The following is a 27,613-nucleotide window of genomic DNA, read 5'->3' on the forward strand; positions in this document are numbered from 1 at the left end:
TAATTTGAATGCATGCTGGAACATATGGCCCTAAGACCCAGTGGAAGGTTATGAATGCCTAAAGAAGTGCAATATAATGTGCCGTGCACAATGGTCATTTGGTCCAAATTCCAAGTGACAAACAAAGAAAGGCTAACACAAGACAACATAATTTGAATTGCATGATGGGAAATGTGGTCATAGGACCACAGGAACATTTATGAAAGACTAAAGACTTTCTAGATGGAAGTACATTCCATACGTCAGGAGCCATGACTAAGAAGAAGCAGTCACTAAGATGAGCGAGTAGAGGGTGGTTTGTAGGAAAGAAGGAAGCATTAAAAGTGAAATAAGTGTGCTTGAGAGTGCATGGAAGGAATTCATCTTTTCGGAACGGAGGTCCAATCCTATCAACAGAAAAATGAACAAAGCAAATAGCTTTAAACAAGATTTGTTGACAGCTCAGGGGCCAATGGAGAGCGAGAATCATAATAAAAAGCATGGTTGTATCAGTAGGCATCTACAGCGAGTGGGAAAGTAGCATTCAGGTTTATCTGAAGGTATTGCAGAAGGTAATCAGGAAGAACTCAATAGAGTGAATTCCTATAATATAAATGAGAGGAGACCAATATTGTTCAAGATTCTGAGGGATGCTAATGTAAGCACTACGTTAAGAGTGTTTAGTACAATGAAGCAGCTACTGGAGATAACATTAATCTGAGATATTAATGACTGGCCTGATTCAAAATAAAATCTTAGGTTTTTCACAAACAGAGGAACCAGGACCAGAGCAATCTGGATGTTTCTTATGTCTTGCACCACTTGTTTGACCTCAATTTTGTTGGGGTTTAATTTAGGATATATCATACAGTTATCCATGTCTAGTCGATATTCCATGAATCAGGATGTGTGTACCCTCAGATCCTGGTCTAGTTGGCACAACAAAACATGAAGCTAGTCCCAGAAAAACTGGAAATCAAGTAAAACTAAAATGCTGCATTGTGATTTTTTCCAGTAGCGGATCAGCTGATGCAATTATTACCCACCATTGATGATGAGCTTTTGGCATAGTGTCCCTGACCATATGTCAACTACTTAGTCGAGCCACCAGATTACAGTAAGAAATATCACACTTTATATCAATTGACAGAAGTCATAGAAGAAGGATGGTAATCAATCTCATATCAACTCCACCAAAGTTACTCTCACCGATGTCCCCCTCTAGACCAAGGGCCTGATTCATGGAACTTTTAGCACAGTGCAAAGTGATGCTGCACAGCCAACACATATACTAATTTACAGAGTAGTGCACTGTGTATTCTTGCAGTGCAAAGTGACTTTGCACTGCAAAAGTACTCTTTGCACTGTGAATTATGGCCATTTAGCAAATATTTCACTTGATTCCAAGAGAAACTAAATCTTAAAAAGTGATGTTATGGATTTTTGTACTGCTGCCCACAAGGGTCCACGTATTTTTCCACCTTATTTATAAAACCCCGGGTAAATCTGTCCATCTGTGACCTTACAGATCATCAGAAACCTGTAGACATATTGTGAGAGAAGAGTTCAAAACAATACTAGGCGTACAGGTCGTAAAGTGATCACATATTCATTGGACCTCTCCTATCATATTGGTGGAAAAGCCTGAAAAGAGTGTACCATTTTGCATTAAATTTAGCAAAGGTAATAAACTCTGACAGTTTAATGTATATCTCATGCCCTGGGAAGTTTTCTGTATTTACATCTACTTTAGACTTCACAAACGGCTACTGACAGATCCCTCTGACTTCTGAGGATAAATAGAAAATGACCTTCTCCACCCAGATCTGATTGTTCAAATTCATAGATGTATCCTTTGTGTTGCACAGGTCTCCCACAATTTTCCAGCAGCTTGTGGATTTGCTTATAATGCTGTACCAACAGTTTGCAGGAGCCTATACATCCTTATCATTCAAAGTAGCACATTGAAAATTAAGGAAAATTACTGAGCAGTAAATTGTTCAATGCCAAATACAGTGACTGATGCCAGTGAACAGTCTTATAAGCTAAGCAACCAAACTTTCAATGGATCTCTGCACCAAATACATTGAAGGCAGGACTGCTCTCTGTTTCCTGGCTCTCAAAATCAGCTCGATTGCTGACAATCAGTATGAGAGTCCCAGCACTGTTGTTTTAATCAAGTCACCTGTTAGGAAGGTTTTAGGGAGAGTTATAATGGAGCCAACTGAGCTTTATTGATCACAGGGGCAAGTGCATGGATAGGTTGGACTCACTCAAAGGAAGGTCAGGGAGCATGCATAATTGACCAGCATGTGGGGGGCTGGGAGGGACAGATGAAAGGCAATCCTGGGTTTGGACTGTGCCATACTCTGGGCTTTGGCCAGGGGAAGCCTCGAACAGTCTGCAATACCTGACTCTCCCTGGAATGCTTCTCTTGACTGAGAAGATCCTGTCAATCATTCATGGCAGGGGACAAGTGGTTGTGAAAACTTGTAGCCACAGGAATTTCGAGCGATACTACTGGGAAAGCTACTTTTCAAATCACATCTTCATAAATAACCAGTGATGTCATCAGAGTATGTCAAGGGATATGTATGTCCATACCTTTTAAGGGCCAAAAGCATATAGCATTGATCACCTAAAAGAATCAATCACAAACATGTACAATTTTACTCTTGAAGAAAGTTACATAATTTCATCTATATAATACCTATGGCTCTTACGTATGAGCTTGTTTGCATACATGTTTTCTTTCTTCTCACATCCAACATGAATTCATTATGACATTTTTGCTGAATCTAGAAAAAGAAATTACGTTTCCTTTTCAATAATTATACAATTTCTTTCATGCTAACAAAATTCAATGCCGTTACATTGAGATGGCATTTTTTGTTGTGGCTATAATTTGGAGTATTACTAGGAAGGAGATGACATGTGAGGAAGGGCACAGCTTCCGGGTGTTGTTTGGCTATTTACCCATCCAATGATTACCCAGGTCCATGCTAATCCGTTAGTCAATTCTCCCTAACTACCTGCCTCATGGCACTCATATTACATCCTCCTGGGATCACATTGAGCTAGCTCCATCAAGCAGTAAAATCACACTTTGGTCTGTGTGGTAGGTCAGAATCACTACACAGACAAGCAGGCATGTTGTCTCAACACTTCTTTATTCTTTTTACCAGCATGTATGTCCTAAGCTGTCCACAAGACTATGAATCAATGCTCTGTTCTAGAAAGAAATATGTAATATGGCCCATCAGGACGTTTTACATAAATGAAGTCCTGCGTCCAGAAACCTAGTCTAACCTGAACTCTTTCCCTAACATTACAAAGAAAATGCAAACGTTATCAAAACCATACTTGGCATTGCCCAAATAAAGGGACGGTGGCTAGTTTTTGACTCCCACCCTGGTATCATTGATATAGGCTCCTTGCCTAGATGAACGGCCAAAACATAAGCTGAGTGTTTTTAAAGACTGTGTCCTTCATATCAGCGTAGTTTGTCTCAGTCTCTTGCTCCCCCATTCAGGGGAATTTTCTCTCTTCTTTTCCCACTTTTGATCCTCAGGAATGAATTCCTGCTCTAGGGCTTGTCTTGTTCTTCTTCCCTACACTTGGGCTTTCAGTGGTTTAGGCCCAATCAAGGGTTTTTCCTTGCAGTTCGCAACTTGGGGTCTCTTGATTTGCACACCGCCTTGGGGATTCTTCTGATTCTCCCCACTCAGGGGCTGTCCTGTGCTCTTCCCACCACTGGGAATCTTGGTGCTCTCCATGCTTCGGTACTTTCCTTGCTTTGCTAACTCACCCCATCGTGAGGCTTCTGTCAGTGGAGTAACTTGGCTAAAATGTTGGGGGGGACATGACATCTGAAGTAAAGGTGCCCCAGCCAAAATAATGGGGACAAAATGGTGTGCCATGAAAGTCGGGGAGGACAAACACCCCTGTACCCCCCTAAAATTACACCCATGGCTTCTGTTGACTTAGTTCAGCTTGAGACCTCTCATTCCCACCCTGCTTTGTGGTCTCTTTGGACTCAATCCACTTTGGGGCTTCTGCCAGCTCTCCCCACCTTTGGTACTGTACTTGCTTTGCTAACTCACCCCATCTTGGGGCATCTTGATTCTCACGTACCTCCTCATTGGCATCTCTCTGGCTTCACCCCAGTTTAGGGACTGTTTTGGCTAACCCTGCCTTGGCTCTGACCGCCTCTGTTAATCTCCTTGTTTTGCTCCCCCCCCACCCTCCTCACAGTTCCATGGAGCCACCAGGTAAATGTGACTTCTTGGAAGGCAGGTCAGTGAGTCCTACTAATGCTGAGCCGCTCACGTGACATGTCAACATGGTTCTGCATCAGTAGCAACTTGCTCTGACCTCCCTCTTGCTTCTTGCAGGTTTCTGACAGTAGCTTTCCTGCATGCATGTCCCTCACTCTCCTCTGTTACTCAAGGAGGGCCCTTTCAGTTCTTCGCAAGTTGGGCACAGCAGCCTCTCTGCAGCACCACCCCACCCTCTAAACTCAACACCTGGTGTATGGTCCTGCTGCCTTGCCACACCTCCCACAAGGAGGGTCCTTGTTCCCTCAAGCTCTGCACGCTTCTCTGTTGCCTGCTGTTTCTGATTGGCTTGTTATCTGGTGTACTCCCGGAGGGCTGGGCCATCACATGTTTTATTTTCACTGGCAAAAACTGTAGATAGTTGGGGTCAGAAACCAAACCAGAAGTTGCAACAGGAAGTTTCAAGTTACATGTTTCAACTTCCACTTAGACAATAAAGGTATTTGAGTTTAGTTTGGGGAGAGGAAGGATAACTATTATCCCATTCAGGTATTTCCTGTCCCCTAATGAGGGTCATCCCCAGTGGTATCCAACTTGCCCCGTCTCCAAGGGGCTTTAGGCATAGTAGGCTAACCGTTTTAGTCCCAAATGGGGTTGCTTCCCTTTGGGGAGAGGGTATGACCTGCTTGGGTTCAACACCCCTGCGATTCTGAGCATTCTGCTGGATTTAATGGCTAATTGCTGCTGAAAATGCTGATCTGATGTAATAAAAACATCTTAAGCAAGTGTGCCTTCAGCCTTTCTGCCACTTGATTCATATATGTTCCTTACACTGAAGTCCTGTTAAATGCAAGCATTAACACACCCAGCAGGGTTGGCTTGTTTATAAATTAATAGATTTCAGATAAGATTTTGCTAGACACTGCTATCATATGCCCAGGCAGTCACCCCAATTTCCAGCTTTTGCCATTTTATGGCCAGGGAGTGCTGTTATGACAGTGCCTGGAAAACGCATATCCCATGCCCACACAAAAACCTTGAATGCTTAGCATATGTTTGGAATGGGTATTAAGTTTCCATAACATGCAATTTTTCACCACCATGCAAAAAAGTTCCAACAAATGGCCCTTATTTGGCATACTCATCTTCAGGGTTTACTTTGCACCAGATAGATCCTCCTGTGTGATATACATACACGTTATGCACTTCCCTAAAATAAACACGTGTCTTCCTACAAATAAAACACAAATAATATAACTTTAGTGAATCAGCTCGAAAAGGTGACTAATTCCCCAAAGGGAAGCTCCTTATTGTTCTTAATTGGATACGTGAGGAAAGCATAGGCGTCGCTGGGGGATTTAAGGGGGACAATTGCCCCCCTATTGGCTGCTTTGCCCCCCCCTAATTGGGTGGCCTTCCACCACCCACCTTTGACCCCCTTGTTGTATCAGTATGCCTCCCCTAATACTGATTTCTAGTGATGCTGCTGGAGGAAAGGCTCTTGGCTATTTCCTTAAAAGAATTGTTCTTGGTATATCTTCTGAGTGCTGGGGATATCGTCTCTGTGTTCTTTTGACCTATAGGCGAAGAGAAGATATACAGGGGTTGTAACAAAAACCTCTGCATACTTTAACCATGTGATCCTGAAATGGAAGAGCCTAGAATGTCTCATTAACTCAAGCCAGGAAATACCTTCTTCCAAATGATAAATCCTCTTAGCACAATTGGTTCCTTCTTCCTGAGTTACAGACCCTCTACATTATTCTTATAGGAGTGTGGCTAGTTTCCCCTAAAATCAACGTGGTCCGCCCATTAGCGGGTCTTTCCCTTGTGTGCAACAAACACAAAAGACATATTGGACCACCTTTAGTGAATATTGTATTTTCTTCTGTGTTACATTATAAGAGCACCCCAACTTTAAAGAAGACCACTTTCTGTGTGATAGTACTAAAATATAAATGGAGTGCTACCACTATTGCAATCTCTTACTTTCTCATGTCACCAAAAAGATCTTTGAAAATCACAAATTAGCTGGTGACTGGTGAGAATTAAAAGTTTGCAAATGTCAATGCCTATTCAACTGAATATTAGATGATGGTCATCTACCCACTATATCATAATGTTCGTAGACACCTCTTTGACACCACTTTGAACTGAAGAATTAAACTGGCCATGCGAAATACAAATCCAAAGAGGCTTCTGCTAGCAAGGAATCTGATTGGACTGACAGTTTATAGCTGCTTTGCCGCTCAACTGAACAGATGACCATCTTCTGAAAATAGGTACAGTCCGTGTTCCTATCTCTGGGCCCCAGCGCCCAAGTCCCCTGATTGTCCACCCACGTTTCCTGCAGGATCTGAACCAGGAGATCCTGTTTTCAAACAGCCTTAGGTTTCGCAAAAGCCATTTCAAATGCTGTTTGAAGGGACGAGTATGCCACGAAGATAATGACAATTCCTTTCGGAAGAAGAAACAAAAAGCTGGAATTGTTCATATGGGGGGTGCCCAGGACCAGGCATCTCTCCTTTATACAGTGAAGCCTATATGCACTGTCACAAATACGAGATTTTACAGAAGTCATGTCTGTGTAGGCGAAACTGTCTTCCAACGTCTTCCATTCAAACATCCTTAATGCAGTGGCCTAAGCAATGGCGGCCCCCTGGCTTGCCTCGGACATTAGAAGAGTTTGTGGTTGATAAAGGCTAGTGCCACGACATATAGTGGCCCTGCTACTTATTGTCAAAGAGGTACAAAGACTTGTGGCGCACTTTGCAGCAACACCTCTTAAGCACCACAGTGAGAGATTAGATGTTTCCATTGCCTATGCCTGTCCTTGTTAAGTGCTAATACTGCCCCATTAGAAGTGCAGCAGCACTATTGGCAACTTGGTGTTACAGCCATACTAACATATTACGAGCCCCACTAAGAAAAGATGGTGGCTTATCAGACTGTCACCATAACTCCTGAGTTGTGTGTAAGGGGAGTTTGGGCTGCACACATTCCTAGCCCACCCCTGTCCTCTTTCCTGAGACGACCAATAAGTAGTTATATACTTTCAAGCACCCATAATAACATACACCTAAACACAGCACACATTCATGTTCAACATACAATTACATTATACTTTTGGAGAGCCCTTAAGCATAGGGTTGACTATCTGCAATGGAAATGAGACCATTTTTTTTCGATTTCACTTTTCGGGAGGATAGCTCAAGGGCAATGTGCTCGTCTTGGAAACAAGACGACAAACAACACAGGTTCGATCTTAGAAACCTCTAGGTAATAAGTGCGTTATAAATAACCTATCATATCATATCATATGATTTCATGGATATTCAGCCATCCATCCACACTTAGTAGCACACATACATTGTGGCCAATTGCACAAATCATTATGGCCAGTGGAGGGGGGACTGCGATGTTCTGCACGGGTGCTTCAGCCAATCCGAGCAGAATGGAACATCCTGTACCCCTGATTAACTCGCTGTGCGCTGGGCCGGTCTCTCACTTCTCTTGACCCAATCGAATAAGAGAAGAGTCTGGCTTTTCTGGCCAGAACTCCACATAGCGAAAGCAGATAGCGTGTTTCCCGCCAATTATGGCACCATCTTCTTTAGGAATAGGGGCAGAATGTGCACCTTTACCAATAAGTCACAAAGCCTAGTAGAATGCCTTCGTGTTAAGTAAAACTAGCAACACTAATCGAGAAATCCCATGCGTAGGCTATTTGTTTAGACTAGCTTAGAAACGGAGATGGCTTAAAACGTTTCCGAAATTTCAAGTTGTTAGGCTCTTATGTACCGTGGCAAATGACTCCAGAGGGAAGTGCCTGTCCTCAGAAATCCCTTCCTCTCCGCTTTTTAGTTCTGTGACTTTATTTGGGATATTTTACAACCTGGAGAAAGCACAGTAAGAAACGCCTATACCAATGGGGGCAAAACAATTACATAGCTTTAGATGAGGATGGAATCACCACAGCATGTTGATCACAAGCAGCTGCTTTCATTGGAGATGTCATGTATGTGTCGCAAACTGAGCCTCGCCAACAGGCGTTGTAGCGACTTCAGTGGCTCCTTTCTCAAGGCATTAAAGAGCTTTACCAGCCAATCCCACAAACTCTGCCTATACACAAATGCTGCACATATGAAAGAAAATAATAATTTAAAAAAAAAAACAGTTAGTTGACTTCATGGTTTTGCTAAGGTTTCAACTCAAGCAACGTACGAAAATATTTGAAAAGAAAAGGTATTGGTTGTTATTGCCAGTATTGATCAAGGGTTTACCGATGAAATGCAAACATATACATTCTGTAGTGGAGTCGAGTAAGCACATTTGTTAATTGAAGCACATACTAACATTCTCCGAGGCGAGTAAAGAAAATGTAAAGTCTTTCACTTTACATAGCAACAGCTGCAGCTGGTGGTTACCACTTGAGAATAAATTAAATCACTAAAGAACCGTACAACTACTTTTCAGTATGTTTAGACAATGCCATCCAATTCAATTTGAAATAGTTATTCACCAGTAAATGTTAATAGTTCATTGTCAAAATGAATCCCAAACGGGGCCGGCTTTTCAAACACAATATCCATTTACATTCCATTCCTATTAAGCACAGGTTCCCAGTTACCAACTCATGGTTCAGATTTAACCCTCTCAGTAACACAGAATAATTCATACGCTTTGTAAGAGTTCTGAGTTTCAGCAAAGTGCACTGCTTTTGACTGTTGTGGCATTGTTTGTGATCCCTTTCAAGTGTTCTATTAATTCCGTTTTTGAAAGGTTTAATGTGCTTCCCTCATGCAGTTTTTGGCAGTGACATTTGATGACATATATGCCCTGATTAACAACAGCCTTTTACAATAGTACAATCCCCTTGAAAAACGCTTTGTAAATCAGGCCTGTAGTGTTTAAGTTGTAAGGCAGTTAAAGTCTTGACTGCATCGAGGTCATTATGAGTTCACCGATAAAACGCTGGTAATGCTGTCAAGATAGGTATTACCGTCTCTCGCAGGGAGAGTGCCGGAAATACCACTGCTTTCCAAGTCTTTTGGTACACCCACATGCCCCTGAAAGAAACGGTAATATGAGTGTGACGCTTTGGCCGGTCTTGGCATCAATCCACTGGTATTACTGGCAGAAATGTGCCAGTAATACTGACACTGGCACCCAAAATGGAATTTGCGTCACCGCCGGAATGGGAAGCTTGCCGGCAATGGTGTTGCCAGGTCTGGAAAAGATCCGGGGCTATGCTAGTGTCGGGACTGTCGAGAGTCGGGGCTAATTAGCCTATTCGGGCTACAACCAAAAGACCTGATCTATAGCCTCCTATAGCCTCCACATCCCACAAACAACGCCTCTGCTTGCCGGTAGCCATCTTTAACACACAATCCAATTTGAATCTCCCATTTCCTGCTGCAATCCACCATGACTAAGGCTTGGAAACATGTCTGGGAGCAAAAATGCATGAGTCCCTGATGTCCACCTGCAGAAACCGAAATTACTCAGAAGCAGAGATGACTGCACTAGTTGGCACTGTGGTGCATGCTGAGATACTTTTTGGGGCAGGCTACAGAAGTACCAGCCAGAAGAGGAAGACAACCATCTGGAAGGAAGTGAGAGAAAGGGTCACAGCCATGGGGGCTGTCCCCAGCATGCAGAGGGTCTGCCATATGTGGTGGGATGACCTGCACCTAAGGGACTGCAACTTCATCTGGACACACAGGAGGGAATCTGCTGCCACAGGAGGAAGGGCAGTGGCACCCCTCAACCTCATGCCTTGGGAGAAAAGTTGCAGCTCCATCCTACACAACGAAGGAATAGAGGGTGTCGGGACAGCAGAGACAGAAGCTGGGACTTATGATGATGGTTGTAAGTAAAACAAACCCGATGTAAATGCAAATGTTGAGTCCTGATACGTGCATCCCCAGGTAGAGAAACACCTATTGGGTAAGGGAACTGGTTCAACACATGTCAGTCACAGCAAATGGCCAGAGCACTCACACATGCCAGGTGATGGGGTAGATGTACGCATGCAATATCATTGTTGCTGAAATGTACAGTCCCAAACATGCACACATGATATGCGCCCATGTGTGCCAAGGGAGAACAGGAGAGGAATCATATGCCCACAGCACACACAATAACAAGCCTTCTTGGCAGATCAACAGTCAATGTGCACTGCCACCACCCACATGTAGAAGCACACACTGAAGTCAACAGATCAAAGAAGCCACACGACAAGAGCAGGACACACCAATGTAGCATGAGTGTAATGCAAGTCAGCAAAGACAACTCCCAGAAGACTAACAGCATGCTCAGCTCTCCCCAACAGACACACCGTCCTCCGACAGCGATGCGCCTGAACCATGCAGGCAGCCCCACGAAGGCCACACCACTCAACAGCAGGCCCAGGCAGCAGGAGAGGGCTGCTGGTCCATCGCAGCCACCGTCATCCCCACCACCTCCAGCTGCATCATCCCCACTATCATCGCCATCACCATCATTGCCACCATCACCACCCACTGCTGGAAGTGGCATATCAGCACCAGTGCATGTGGCTGCTGCCATCAGCTCACCTGTGGTCAGTAGCCCCACTGTCCCTCCTGTGCCCGCCACACAACCACAAGCACAACAGCCACCAGGCCATCATGGGAGGGTCACCACTGACAAGGAGGAGGAGGTGGATGGCGACACATCGTACCCGTCAATGTGCTACAGCCCACAACACCACATAGCCCCCTCCACTGCCCAGCATCCTTTCCCTTAATTCAGACCTGTGTGCAATTGAGGATCACCACAGTGAATTTGCTGTAATAGCATGCCAGCAGCTGTAGTAGATGAGACTCATGCAGGAATGCATGCAGGTCTCTAGCCGCAGGAGTGTCAGGTCTCGAGGCCATGCCATCGCCACCCTCGTCACTCTTGCCCAAAGAGTGCATGAGGGCAATGGGATTGCCTCTGACATGGCTGAGGCTATAAATCATTCAATCTGATTGACCCTGGAAATCATTCGGGCTTGGGGTCTGACCCACCGACATCGGTTACCACTACAGAGAGCCCCTGGCATTAGCGCACCAGTGGCCTTAGTTCATTCACCTTCATCCATTTAACGGCTGCCCTGAGGTGTTATTATCTCAGCCTTTGTTTTGCCAGTATTACAGACAAATAGCCGGTATTACTGGCAAATCCAATCTCGTAATATGCCGTTGATACCATTGTGCCGGTATTACTGGTGCAGATTTCCATCCCATCCTGTATTTTTGTTGCTGGTATTACTGGTGCCGGTAATTACAGAAATGGTGATACGGGTGCTGGTAATTCCAGCAACTGTGTTCTAGAAAACTCGTACTTGACAGGACCGGTAAAAGTGCTGATAAACAATATTACCTGCACTTTTAGCATATACCGGCAAACTCATGAGCCTGATTTTCTTTCCAAAGCGCAACAATAATCTAAGGTTCTAATTTTATTTTAATGTATTTGGATATGCCTTGCAATGAACACACTGGGAGAAAAAAAAAATAAAAATAGAAGTTAATTTTTGTAACTAGGTATGCTTCATTTCCAATTTGAGGAAGCTAGTCATTTAAATGCCTTTTACCTCAGCTAAGGTGCTGAAATTAGTCTGGGGAGCTGTTAATACTTTTCAGTGTTTCTGTAGTATAGTGCAGCTAACAGAGTCCAGTTTGTTAGCTACGTGTTCTGAATCTCTGCACAATAATCTTACTTTCTTGATTAAAGCCACGCTCCTGGGTACATTTCTTTCGCTTTCCAATGGAATGCTAAGTGACACTGGATGGTGCAAGTAAGAGTGGAGAAGGCATGTCAGTGCAATGGCTCAAAGACAAAGGATTTTCTTGCACTTACAATGTTAAGTCTAAATACTATTTACAATTGACGAATGTGATCTGTCAAAGCAATGTTTGCATCATGTCGGTTCAGTTATGACATTTATTTTAACAGGTCAAGTTTCACGACTTGGTAGATAACTAAAATGGTATTCACAATTACAATTTCTATACATTTTTCAAATTTAGACCGCCAGACGTAGATCTCCCAAAAAATAAACCTGGACAAGTTGCCTTGGCCTATGCTGTGTTTTCTCTCTATTCATGTCTATGAAATAATATTTATACTATGAATGTTTTTTTTTCAGTAGATACAACAGTGCAACAATATATTTTTATTCCTTTGTACTGCCTAAACTTGTTCAGCTGTACAGAAATATATGCAATATAAAAAAAAAGAAAATGTCTACTTCATTAGCACAAGTTTACCAATGAGTGGACATGCACTGTATGTATCTTTGACATATCTGACAAATGCTCATGCAATTTTCATGTGACTGCATCTTATTCAGTGCATGTGTTGTTGATGTGACTTATAGGCGGTCCTCAACTGTAGACAATTGTATTTGGGGTTGGTAGCCACATTTATAATAACGAGTTCCCTCTTTAGCACTGCGACCCAGGACATATGGCCGAGTCCCATGACATGTTGGTATAGCATTCACATAGTTACTTGCACTACATGTACACTATGCATTGTATGCTTAGTACAATATGTTTAAACTATTCTTCTTTGTACTTAAGTGAACATTTGCTTACATTCCTAATACTATTTGAACACATTGCAATGCTCTTTTATTTTTGATTTTGTTCTGACTATAGTCTGTCAAAACAAACGCCATTCACCTCAAAGCACTTTATGGCCAAAACAATGTCAGGAGGGGCCATACAAACATTAGGTAACATAACATAACCTAAACTGTAAGCTATTATCTTCTGTTCTGTTTGTTTTGGCCCTATACTCATACTAAATGCACCTGAGCTTGCTTTGTGCATTCCCAACTTAATTCCCCATACGTAATATATATATATATATATATATTATCATTTGTTGTAGCCTGCATTGTGACCTACAGCACCCTCTGGAGACTGACTGCTGATTGATTTTTGTCCATGGTCATCAGGGCTGGAACTGTGGCCTGTGGAGTTGGTTTTACTTTTGCAGTGAGCTCTAGTGATATGGCAGACTAATGGCAGGGGGAAGTTTACAAAACCAATATGCTGGGCATGGGCCTATTTCCAGTCATGTGATTCAAGGACAGTATGTGTGGAATTCTTGAATGGTAGGAAACTGTATTGTATGTTTTCCTGTTCCTCACCTTGTTGACATATTTATCGATTTGTCTCTCTTTTCACTAAGTGGAAACCACTAATCTAAAATTCCATGGTATGCACTTTCACCCCACAATTCTGGTACAATAGACAAGTTGTGTGATGAAAAGTCACATTTATTTAAATAAACACATTCAAAGTTGGTCCTGTCACTTTAGGCAGAGGAAGTCACCACAATAAGATACATAAACTATGATGATGTATTTACACAATTAGAATTGGCCTGCCTGTGACAATCTCAATCACACCATATCAATGAAATATATTTCTAACATTTCTGATCCTAAATAGTACAAGGCCTCCTCTAAGCAGCATTCCCAGTTCCATGAAAACATTGCTGTTTATCAGGCAGTGTAGTAAAACTCTCTTTAGGTTATAAAGCACAGCCGTGGATTTACAGGCCCAAGATGGAAGATGGTTTCTTTTCTAAAATAAGATGCCATCAAGATGCTATTAATATCCATCGTCAAGATCCTACTAATTGTGATATATTCCTTCATACCACCGATGAAGATCTCCCACATGTCTCAGATACAGTTCACATATTTCCCCTCAGCCCCCTTATCAGCATTGTCACTGGGATAAAGCCTACTGTTGTGCTGGTGACACCTGCTGGACACCCATTATTATGGAGTCAATACCGTGTCTTGCCCCCTTAATTACTGACATTAACTTCCACCAATGTCGTTCCACAATGCCTAAAGGAGGTATGGAGTACACCAATACTCAAGAAAGCAACCCTGTATCCAGAGGTTGTTAGGGAACTACCACCCCATCACAAATGTTCCTTTTTTGCTGAAGGTTCATGATAGGGCGGGCCACCTACAACTCCAAAAACATATTACGAAAACAACATATAGGGTGTACATCAGTCCAGTTTTCGTGCCATGCACAGCACAAAGACTTTAATGCAGAACTTGCGAGAAAACCTGGTCAAATTTGCAGAAAATTGTATGGTTGCCTTGCTTATGCTGTTTGACGCCACAGCAGCCTTTGATTCAGTGAATCAATTGCTGCTGCTTGAGAGGCTGGGAAGACTCACAAATTGCTCGGTCCACACCATTGCATGGATGGCTCCTTTTTTGAGTCCAGGTTCAGCTTGGATTGCCACTGGAGGTTTCCAGGCCGAAAATGAGCTGTGTTCTTCAAGGTGCATGCCTTTCAACTACACTTTTTAATGTTTACACACACCCACTCATTGACTTGCTGGATGGCGTCGGCATTAACTATACTAACTATGCTTATGACACTCAGCTCGTCCTGGAACTCAGAGGTGACTATGAACTTGATACTGCTACTGTCGACAGAATAGAATATCTCATCTAGGTTCTGATAAACGGCAGAAAAAATTTGATGCAAAATACAGCCATCTGGAAAATAGCCAACAGTTCTATTCAAGTCAGCGCCTATGTGAAAACACTTGGAGTCCTTCTTGATTCCGGGCTTGATATGAAAAAGCACGTTTTGCAGGTGAAGGCTTCTTATGCCTATGTGAGAAACCTTCTGAAGCAAGTCAAACCCTACTTATCCAATACTAATTTGTCATCAGTGGCCTCTGCACTGGTCAATACACATATCGACTGCTGCAACAGTCTACTAGTTTGCACAACAATAAATAATGTTAAGATTCTTCATGTGGCTTAGAACCATTTATTCCCCATCTGCCACTGAATAACTCACAAAATTCTTACAATTACTCATAAATGTACATCAGGTAAAGCACCTGAGTTCCCGATAAATCGTATGCATGAGGCGCCTGCACTGAGAACCCTACGCTCCAACGGATCCAACAAACATACTATCCCGAAACACAAGTTATAAAGCTTTGGTGGCACACGTTTTTATGTGTGTGCACCCACCCTTTGGATCACAATTCCGAACAGTCTAAGTAAGATTCCAACTTTAGGAAGGAAATACAAACCCACCTTTTTAATTCTAAGGACTAAGACCTCTCTCTTTCCGATTTGATTTCGGGTGCCTGATCTAGTCCTTTGTTATGTCTGCTTTGTCTCTTATTTGCTCTCGTTGTGCACATTGAGGCCTTTGACCATGATGCTCTATATAAGAAATTAAATAAATAAATATAATTATGTTGTAGACCATATCTGTGAATACCAAGATTCTGTTTACCGTAGCTATAATTTACAAAATGCTACACTATCGGCACTCGGAAGTGTTCCCTGTTTTGCACAGTGCACAGAGCACAGAAAATGAACATTTTCTTGTTTAATCTCGCACACCCACAATTTTGTAGTTCAATCATAATTCTGACAGGAAAACATGAGGCGCTAATCTGCCCTCGAACATTTGGATGCAAACATCATTTGTATGCCATATTTCACTGTAGCAACATGGTACATTGATGAAATATGGATTTCTGAGATCCCTAGACTAGACAGATGTCTGGGTGTGCGACAGAAATATGTGGCATTATTTTTCTGAAAATTACGACTACTAATAATTGTATCCATTCTTAAAAAGCCTAGGCAATTCAAACATGTTTTCATATGATAGAGGGTCATGGTCATACCACACTTTTTTGCTTGTTTATATGCAGTATGGTTCCAGATTAATAGGTAAAACATAATGCCATGTTTCTGAAATGTTAAGCTGCAAATCATTGTGGGCTCATACATTAAGAGAATGTCATACATGTTCAGACCAGCCCTCAGTTAATGATTAGCCAGGATCCATATATGAGGTCCTCTTTTATTTGGGTCTTCATTAGGCTCACCATCTGCATTTTATGGGGAGCCAAGATACAGAGTTGGCACATTATGTGCAATTATCTCACTTAGAAGCTCAACAATAACAGAAAAGGCATGAGTCTTATGAGATCAGCGCAACACATTTCAGCCTATACTGGTATTTTAACCTGCATTCACAACAATATATTCTCTTTAGATGAACTTGCTAGGGTGGGTGCCGCACATTAACTTGGAAGCTTGGTCCATATTTCCCTTTGTATTACTGTGTACCTAATGAGGGTTCATGCCAACAGTCAATACATATTTCTGCTCCAGGTAGACCAAGGCAAGTCTCATGAGGCTCTTAAAACTCCAAAACGTTTGACCATCTGTGCAGGGATGAAGTGAAGAAAGTAGTTTGCCAGGGATTTCACTGGAGAGCTAGGCAGCATTCCCTAAACCAACTGAAAGCACCACATGATTACCTATGCATGAAAAGCATATTGGCCTCTATTATAATAACAAAGTGTAAGAAGCAATTCTTATCACATGCCATTTCAATGGTGTCATTCCTTTCTGTTTAACATGTTCTAAATAAGAATAATTTTTGCAATTTAACACTATTAATAAAATATAAAATGGCAGAGTGTGGTGCTCCATTGTGGCTTTAACATATACCAACATTTACATTTTAACATTACATATGAATGCATATGCTGGTGTTGCTTTCACGATTAATAAGGTTTTCCTGGTTGTACAAACTGGAAGCAGTTTCTTTAGCTTTCAGCATATGGTTCCGGTGTGGAAAAGCTTCAAATACATTTTGATCATACAGTTCAGCACTGTTGCTGTTATGTGTTAAACTCTGGGCCAATTTGTAGGTCCTGTATCTCGTGAAAGCAAGTAACTACTTGCCTCCCGCAAATACATCCACTTTGTGGCAGTCGAAAGAATCATACGTGTGAGAATGAAGCAGACATTATTCTGGTGCCTCTAATCTTTAAATTGAGGCATTTCCATGTTTCTTGTTATGTCCTGTCCATTACAATGGACGACACACTCAATTTGCTTCATCTACATATTATTTCTCTTTACAATAGAACCATATGCACTATACTTGCAAGACACAGTGCACCTTTTCGGTATCAGTTTGTTTCAATTGAATAATTTTGGGTTTCATTTAATTTAACAACCTACACATGTACTGCTTATTTTCTTTGTTAATTGTTCTTCAATTTGTTGGTCTCAGAAGTCTGTTTATACTGAAGTATCTCAGCTGATGTTGTTTTTTGTCCTCAGAAATGGGTCGTGCCACTTGGCAACTTTGTGGTTATACTTCGGTGGGATTGCAGTGGTAAATTGCATGGATTGTGCATCCCTAGATAGCAAAAATGAAAGGAGAAAAGCAACATCTCCATCCCGCGACACACAACGCTAATCAGTGCTTCATAGATGGTCTTCCCTACATCAGTTGTAGGGTCATGTGCAAGACTACCATGAAGATCTCTTGATTACGTTTTATGTAAATCTAAAAGATTCCAAACAAAAGTTTCTGCTCAAATATCCTGGCTAAATGGTTTAGTCATGATTATGACCATAAATGATCACTGGAAATACCACAACACTGTAGAACTGTTACTCAATGAAGGAGTAATTTTAAAGGGCTAGAAAATTTCTCGGCATGTGGACCCTTACAATATTTCACATTTGGACGTACTATAGGAATATGGGGAGTGGTTATTACTGCATACTCCCTTTGTATTTTATTTGTACATTTTTGTAACACCCAGCTCCCGGGGTATCACTGCGTTTGTTACAGCGTTGTAATAAGCAGGTATAGTAGGTCCAGTGAGTAATCAGTGAGCAGGAGAATTAGTTATATTTGTCGAAGAGCCACGTTTTGACAAGCTTTTTTAAGGCGACGAAGGAGGGTTTGTTTCTGATGTGACCTGGCAGGAAGATCCAGAGAGTGGGAGCCGTGACGTGGAGCCGTGACGTGGAAGATGACCCTTTTAGCTCTCATTTTTTTGAAGCGACGGGTGACAAGTGAGATCCTGGGCCCGGAACCTAGGGAGTGCAGTGGGAGTTGTTTTTGGGAAATACTGTTGTTTAGGTAGAGGGGGCCCCTTTGTGGATACAGCAGAGGGGCAATATCAGAGTTTTAAAATCGATGCAAGCTTTCATGGGCAACCAGTGGACCGCAGGTCTGGTTGTTGAAATGTCATTGGGTCATCGTAGGGCAAGTGCTGCTCGTAGGGCTTTGTTCTGCAGAAGTTTCAGTTTTTCTAGGCTGGAGGCTGTTGTGCCCATAATCAGTACATTAAAATAGTTCAATTCGCTGACGATAAGCGCTCTCACAAGGGTGAGGCAGTTACTGGCTGAGAGGAATTGCCTGCTCAGGGAGATAATCTGACTGCCTACTCCCAGTTACTTCTATCACTGTCCAACATCACCAACAGTGATCATTTCATTGTTTCTCTCAGCAAGTGACCAGGTATTGCATTTCCCATCTCCCCCTCCCTCTTTCTCATCTGTGTTCCCCATATTCAGCTGTAAACAGACACCTCCTGGTTCTGGCACTACTGTCAGTGAGATCAGCACTCTCATATAATATGTTGATCAAGGGGACTCTCAAAACACCATCTGGTAAATAAGCCGTCCACACCTTAATGGCACACTTAAGCACATCTCCGATCCATCCATGCAGTAACTAATTCTAGATTCACACAACAATTTACTAGTAAATGCCTTTTCAGAAAATGATTAGAATTATTGTCAGATTTTATTCCCACTGTTTACTATCAGCACTCCATTTGATATATTGCCAAGAATTGAACATGCACCCCAAATACCCCAATCAAGCATTCTCCTCCTCAAGACCACGGCACCTTTACAATAGCGTGTCTGTTCCTTTCTATCCTACTCTCCTGTCCCCAGCCTCTCAACTCTTTGACCTCCTTCTTTCCCCCACAGACCAAAGTGACACCATGCAATATTCGGGCATGCCTCAGCACCATTATATTACAATGAAGGTAATGGGCAAAGAAAAAAAATGATTAAAACAACATAACATTACATACTCAATAGAAAATAGCTCTTTTGAAACATATGCTAGAACATTCTAAATGTATTCAACAGATGAATCAAAATATGTTCTTTTGTAAGCACCACAGGCATTCCATACACCTTTCCATATGAAATTTAAAATGTTTGGTACTTACAAAATCTATAATGTTTTTCAAATTATCCATCATATAATATGTTATGGATGAGATGTGTTGTTCCTCTTCTAGTTAATTTAAACATAAGGCAATGTAGACCAGCCCTCATTTTCTTTAGGGTTTTAAGGATCTGTTTACTGCCTGGTGCCTTAAATCCTTTATAGAAGGAGCTCTTCATTTAAGGAAAAATAAAACTACTCCAGAGGCATGGTTGTTTTACATGGATCATTTGCTTTATTGATCAACATCGTTTTTTCCTCATATACATTCTACTGTTACGGCACTTCTTGACATAACTAGCTCTCTTCTCTCTGCCCATCATCACAGACAAACCTCCATTTGTATCCTTCTGGATCTGTCTGCTCCTTTCAACACTGTTGATCATGCTTTCTTACAATCTTCACTGTTTTCTCTTATTTTTATGGTTGTCTTCTAACGTGGATTAAATCCTATATATTGGACCAATCATATTCCATCTCTTGGTCGGGCACTAATTTTCCTCCTTTTGTTCTCTACTTCACTAGATAACCCAAGGTTCTGGTCATGTCTCTCTACTTTTCTCTCTTTATACTATTACCCTGCTTGAACGTATCTTGTCCTATCACTGTTGTGTCACTTCTATGTGGATGACATGCAAATATTCTTCTCATTCTCCTCCCTTTCTAACTCTCATTATACTATTTGTTCCACCTGTGTCGTTCCTACTCTTCTTTCCTGCAAATACCCGCCTTCCTCCAATCCCTTCCTCTTTGCTCTCATTCCCCCATCTTCTTTACCTTTTTCAATCTCTGCAAAATGCCTGGGTATCATATTTGATCCTTCTCTTCCTTCCCCTCACATAGCTAATACTGATTGCATCTGTAGCTTTCAACTCTATAATATTGGACGTGCCCCCCCCCTTTCCATCTTTATCTGCTAATATGCTTCTTATTTCATCTCTTATCTTTTCTCGCCTTGACAACTAATATACTCTGCTGTTTGGCCTTCCTATCTTTTACCTTACACCTCTTCCTCTCAATCTATAATTACACTAGCAACCGCCTCTTTTATCTCTCACTGTGCATCTTCATTGCTCCCACTCTTTCATCTATTTCCCTCTTCCTTTTGACTCTCGTCTTTTTTCCGCTTTCTGATTATTGTCTACAAATGTATCCATGGCATTGCCCCTCTGTATTGTTACGCTCACCTGGCTCCCACAGGGGCGTCGATCTGAACTGGACAGCTTCGGTCTCCACCAATGTGACACGTAGTGCCGAGATGACGGACTGGACTGGCCCACCTAGCTTCGTTTGCTTGGCCCGTAGGAATATTCTTCTGATGGTTTGGAAAGATGAGCTCTCCATCCTGCATTGAGCGCAGGGGCGCGTAGATAACCAGTTGCTTTACTGGCTCAAAGGAATTGGTGAGTTCCAGAACTATATTGACTCTGAGATTTCCGGCAAGATGCTGTAAGTATGTAGTTCGTAAGAGTTCAAATGTCTGACTTTCACTCTTGTCCGATTCCTTGCAGGTTGCAGCTTGACCCTAGCGAAGAGTTCCTCGTGGCAACCGGTAATATTCAGGTAAGGATTGTATTACCCAACACAGTGCAATAAAATAATGTCAGTATGTAACCTGTTGCTTTCTCCCTTATTCAGGCACTGAGAGAAAGTATGAAGTCTCGGGGAATAATGCCTCCGGCGGTAAAATCAGGTAAGTCTATTGTGGTGAAGGGGATTCCCCTTGTTTGTCCCTTTGTTTCACCTTGCTGTCCTTTTGTTTCCCCTTAGGGGCCGGGGTTCGGCGAGGATGCAGTGGAAGCTGCGCCGACCCGTAAAGAGGAATAGTACTCCCGGTGGTAAAATCAGGTAAGTCTATGGGGGGTAACTAATATTGCCTCTGTTTATTCCCTTGGCTCACCTTGCTGTTCTTGTCTTCCCCTTAGGTGCCGGAGTGCGGCGGGAACATGCAGAAGGATGCGGTGGAATGTGAAGATGCTGCGAAGGCCGGTGAGTTCAGCGCGGCGCTGCAGCAGGCGAGGTGAAGTGCATAAAATAACTTCTTTCTTCCAGTTCGAAGGCGCGGTGGATCAGGAATTCAGGTAAGGATCAAAGGTATTGCTCTTGTTCTAACCTTTTCTCCTTCTTTCTCCCTTTTTCCAGGAGCTCCAGACTCGAGGCGGGCGTGGCAGAAGACTGGATGCAGACTTGCAGGCACGGTGAGCGTTACGCTGCTGGATGCAGAATAACGCGAAGCGTGTGCTGCTATTCGGGTGTGGTTTAAATAGCCCCCAAACTAGTCCCTGGTAAGTATTCCTCCCCAGCCCCACCCGAGTAAAAAATAGTCCCTAGGTAAAGTAGTCCCTTCCAAGCCTCTTTTGGCTTGGAGCTCTTGCAGAATGGTCTGCATCAGGTAAGTTTTAATCTGTGAGCCTGGGGCCTATGGCGCCAGGACTGACTCTCCATATGAGCCTGGCAACATAGACGCCTGGACTGCACCCAAATAGCCCGTAGCAGGGGTTGTTGGGCTTGCTTGGAATAACTTGATGCCTGCTTACGGGGTTGCTAGACTTGGTCTGGGTCACCCGGGGGTAGGCATCATGACAGCACTCCCCCCCAAGGCCCCTCCTAAAATCGTTCTTCCCTGTGGTTTCGGTTTGTCTGGGAAATTTCGGTGGAATTTTTTCACCAATCGGGGTGCATGAACGTGGTCACTAGGTTCCCATGACCTTTCCTGTGGTCGGTAACCTTTCCAGTCGATTAAATAAAAAAGTTTTGACTTTATCAGCTTGAAGTCCAGGATGTTCTTAACTTCAAATTTGGGTTCCCCGTCTACAAGGATGGGGTCTGGTGGCTTGGTTAGTCTTGTCCCTGGTTGCACTGGCTTCAAAAGTGACACATGAAAGACGGGGTGAATTCGCATATTAGCAGGTAAGTCCAACTTGACAGCCACCGGGTTGATAATGGCCTTAATAGAGTAAGGTCACAAATATCTGGGGTCAAAGGTCCGTGTTCCCTTTAGAGGTATGTGTTTTGTGGCTAACCATACTTGGTCCTCTATCTGGTATTGTGGAGTATCACTTCTATGCCGATCAGCATCTTTCTTGTATTTTTCTTTCGCATGTTTTAAATGTGCAGTTGCTTCCTTAAAGGCTTGTGTAATCGTAGCATGCAGATGGTCCACTGCGGGCATTTCTAAGAGTTGGGGTGAGTCAAGGTCTGAGGTTCAAGGATGGTGCCCATATAAGGTATAAAAGGGGCTTTGCCAAGTTCCAGAATGTACTGAATTATTGTATGCATATTCGGCGATCCAAAGAATGTCTTTCCAATTACTCTCAGTCTGATGTAACATACAACGCAGGTATTGTTCGAGAGTCTGGTTGGGCCTTTCTGTTTGACCATTGGTTTGGGGGTGGTGACTGGTCGATAACCTCACATTGATTTGCGCCAATTGACAAGATTTTTTCCAAAAATGTGAAATGAATTGACTGCCCCGGTCAAAGACCAATACAGACAGAAATCCGTGTATGCGAACAATGTTTTCGAGGAACTCCTTGGCCAGGATTGAAGCTGAAGGTAATCCCTTCAAAGGAATAAAGTGGGCCATCTTGGAAAAAAGATCCACAATAAGTAGAATGGTGTTAGATCCGTTGCATGGGGGTAGATCAGTAATAAAGTCTAACGGTAAGGTGTGCCATGCTGTAGGCGGAATGTCTGAAGGTTGTAAGAGTCCAGCTGGTTTTTTCTTCTGACTTTTGTTTTGGGCGCAAATGCCACAAGACATCACAAATGATTTAATATCCTTTCGCCAGGTGGGCCACCAAAATTGTCTCTTAATTTTTGCTTCAGTTTTTGCAATACCTGGGTGCCCCTCCATTAGGGTATCATGATAACGGGAAATGACTAGCTCTTGTAGTTCCTTGTGTGGCAGAAATAGCCGCCCTTGGTAATAAGGCAGGTCATTGGTGACAGGGTAGTCTGGGCCTTTCTTTACCCAGTCCTGCAGGGCTGTACAATCAAAGAGTTGCTGGATCTTTACCTGAATGTCCTCTAGTGTCTGTAGAGTAGTCATGCCAAGAATCCTTTGTTCGGAAATTATAGGTACTGGTTCTGGGTTCACTTCTGCCTCTCCCATCCCTATTCGGGATAAGGCGTCTGCTTTACCATTCTTATAACCTGGTCGATAGGTTATCACGAAATCGAACTCGACAAAGAACAATGCCCATCGGAGTTGGCGTGATGATTGGGCCTTGGCTGTCTTTAAATACTGTAAGTTCCGGTGATTGGTGATCACAGTAATGGTATGCCTGGCACCAAGAAGATAGTGCCGCCAAGCCTTGAAGGCGGATTTAATGGCTAATAACTCCTTGCCAGTAACCACATACTTTAACTCGGGTGCAGAGAACTTTCTGGACCAAAATGCTACTGGGTGAAGCTGGCCAGTTTCAGGGTCCTTTTGAGACAGGACAGCTCCCATGGCTAGACTGGATGCATCAGTTTCCACGATGTATAGAAGTTCACGGCGCGGGTGCTTTAATACAGGTGCAGACGTGAATTTCGCTTTCAGCTCTTGGAAGGCATTTTCAGCTTCTTCAGTCCACATAATGCGTTTATTTTTTCGTAAGAGTGCTGTGATGGGATGTACAACATGTGAAAAATCCGGGATTAATCTGCGGTAGAAATTGGCAAAGCCGAGCATGCTTTGTACTCCTTTAACTGAACTTGGTGATGGCCACTTAAGGATTGCGTCCACCTTTTGTGAGTCCATTTGGACTCCTCTTGGGGTCAGGATAAACCCAAGGAATTCAACTTCTGTGGCATGAAAAACACATTTTTCCAGTTTTGCATATAGTTTGTGCTGGCGCAATTTCTCAAGGACTGCTCGGACGTGCTTCACATGGTCAGATTCTGAAGAGGAGTATACTAGAATATCATCGATATATACGACAACACAAACGTCAATGAGTTCACGAAGGACATCGTCCATAAAGTATTGGAAGGCTGCTGGTGCATTGCACAACCCGAAAGGCATCACCTGGTATTCGAATAACACATACTTAGTGCGAAAAGCAGTCTTCCATTTGTCGCCCTCTTTTACTCGTACCAGATGGTATGCCCACCGGAGATCTAACTTAGTGTATATGCAAGCGTCCTTCACTTGGTCTAGTAGTTCAGGCATCAGAGGCAATGGGTATCGGTTCTTAACAGTTATCTGATTCAATGCGTGGTAGTCTATGCACGTTCTGAGGTCACCTTCCTTTTTGGGCACGAAGAACAAAGCTGAAGATGCAGGGGACTTGGATGGGCGAATGAAGCCATTAGCAAGGTACTGGTCTAAGTATTGTCGTAGGTGAAGGTTCTCAGGTTCCGTAAGGGCGTAAATCCTGCTACAAGGGGGTTGTGCACCGGGTATGAGATCGATTTGACAATCGTACGATCTGTGAGGTGGTAAGGTGTTTGCCTGTTCTTTTTGGAAGACATCCTGGAATTCTTGGTATTCTGGAGGTAGTTGCACGACTGCTATGGTTACTGTGGCCAGGCCTGCGTTCAGATTTTTCTTTGGGTAACAGGTTTGTGCACAATCCGGGAAGGTTATTCTTTTCTTTTGCCAATCAATACAAGGATTATGTGTTTCCAACCAAGGTATCCCCAGTATTATTTAGAACTGTGGGGCTTTGATTAGATCAAACACAATAGTCTCTCGATGCCCACCCTGACCCAATAGTGTCATCTCTGCGGTGGAATGAGTTACAGGCCCAGAGACAATTTCAGTTCCATCGACTGTGGTGATGACATCTGAGGTGGTTTTTCGGCAGAGTGGTAGATTCATCCTGGAAGCCAATTCGAAGTCCACATAGTTTCCTATGGCCCCGCTATCAATGCATGCCCTTACTGCGTGCATACGCGTTGGATGCCCTGGATCTACGGGGACCATTAATATGATGAAATGCGAGGTCTGAGTATCCTTCTTCAAGCTCGGCAAGCGGACCTCTACGCTTGTCGGGCTTGGTCGCTTCCCGAGTCGGACTCCCTATGGCTTTTATCAGCAGCTCCTACCACCTTCTTGGGTGGTTTTACCGGGCAATCCCGTAGAAAATGCTCAGAAGTTCCACAATATAGACACAATTGCATTTGCCATCTCCTTTATCTTTCCTTCTGGGTTAAGGGTCCTTTAACCCCTCCCATTTGCACGGGTTCTGAAGCATCTGATCCTTTGGGGTTAGCATGGGTTTTGACCAACACCCAATTCTCAAACTTGGCTCGATCAGCCTTTCTTTTCTGAAGTCTGTGATCTAACTGGACCACTAAGTCTATATATTTAGCGCAGTCTTGAGGTGGGTTCACGACTTGAGCCAAGACATCCTTGAGTTCTCCTCGAAGCCCTCGATGAAATAACGTGATTCGTTTTACCTCACGCCATCCAGTTTTCACTATCAGCCTATTAAAGGTTGAGATGTAGGATAGAAGGTCCTGGTACCCTGTCGTAGGGACAAAAGTTTGTTATCCAGGGCCTGTCCTTGGGAGTGCCGGGCAAATAGTCTTTCGATGCTCATTTGAAAGCCCTGAAAATCCCGAAGAATTGGGTCATCCTGAGTAACTAGTGGAATTGACCAATCAGCTGCACTGCCGCTGAGATATGACAATACAAAGGCTACCTTGGCTTGATCTTTTGGGAAGGCTCCAGGTCTGCATAAAAAGTGCAAGTGGCATTGGTTCATAAACACGGCAAACCTTTTGGGATCTCCGGCAAAGCGTTTGAGCGGAGCTAATGGAATATTTCCTGGTAGGTTTATTTGCACAGGGTTACTCGATGACACAGGAGCTGGATTTCCCCCGGGACCTGGTAGGGGTGCTTGTCCAGCCTGGCTTTGCAGTAGTTGCCTAGCAAGGTCATCAGTTCGCTCCTTTGACAAAATCAGTTCTCTCCTAAGAGCATTGGTTTCTTGACGGGCGGAATGCACTTCAGCCCTCAGTTCCCCTAGTAATTGGGCCAATTGGTCAGTTTCTGAGGTATCCATAACGCCCGGGTGGGAATTTGTGGGTAGGCTTCATGTTCTGTTATGCTCACCTGGCTCCCACAGGGGCATCGATCTGAACTGGACAGCTGCGGTCTCCACCAATGTGACGCGTAGTGCCGAGATGACGGACTGGACTGGCCCACCTAGCTTCGTTTGCTTGGCTCATAGGAATATTCTTCTGATGGTTTGGAAAGATGAGCTCTCCATCCTGCATTGAGCGCAGGGGCGCGTAGATAACCAGTTGCTTCACTGGCTCGAAGGAATTGGTGAGTTCCAGAACAATATTGACTCTGAGATTTCCGGCAAGACGCCGTAAGTATGTAGTTCGTAAGAGTTCAAATGTCTGACTTTCACTCTTGTCCGATTCCTTGCAGGTTGCAGCTTGACCCTAGCGAAGAGTTCCTTGTGGCAACCGGTAATATTCGGGTAAGGATTTGTATTATCCAACACAGTTCGATAAAATAATGGGCCTCATTACACGGAAGGCAGTAATGGTTAACGGTCACCGTTAATGGTAACGGTGACCGTTAACCATTACCGCCTTACTACGAGGTCCCTTAGCAGGTTGGTGCTTTAACGCCTGCTTTTTGCAGGCATTAAAAACCAACCTGCTAAGGGACCTTGGTGCTAATTACGGCACCGCAAAATTGCGGTGCCGTAATTAGCACCTTCCCCATTCCCATTATGCCCTATGGGGCAAAAATGGGAATGGGGAAGGGCAGTGGTGGAAGGGGGAATTACCGCCCCGCCAACCTTGGAATAGGGCGGTAATTCCCCTTTCCACCGAGGCGGTGCCGGTATTTTACCGGCATGGACCAAGGTGCTAATAGCACCTTGGTCCTCCGCCTTAATGTCAGTATGTAACCTGTTGCTTTCTCCCTTATTCAGGTGCTGAGAGAAAGTATGAAGTCTCGGGGAATAATGCCTCCGGCGGTAAAATCAGGTAAGTCTATTGTGGTGAGGAGGTTTCCCCTTGTTTGTCCCTTTGTTTCACCTTGCTGTCCTTTTGTTTCCCCTTAGGGGCCGGGGTTCGGCGAGGATGCAGTGGAAGCTGCGCCGACCCGTGAAGAGGAATAGTACCCCCGATGGTAAAATCAGGTAAGTCTATGGGGGATAACTAATATTGCCTCTGTTTATTCCCTTGGCTCACCTTGCTGTTCTTGTCTTCCTCTTAGGTGCCGGAGTGCGGCAGGAACATGCAGAAGGATGCGGTGGAATGTGAAGATGCTGCGAAGGCCGGTGAGTTCAGCGCGGCGCTGCAGCAGGCGAG

Source organism: Ambystoma mexicanum, chromosome 10, assembly GCF_040938575.1.
Source record: "Ambystoma mexicanum isolate Mex_15411 chromosome 10, UKY_AmexF1_1, whole genome shotgun sequence".
NCBI lineage: Eukaryota > Metazoa > Chordata > Amphibia > Caudata > Ambystomatidae > Ambystoma > Ambystoma mexicanum.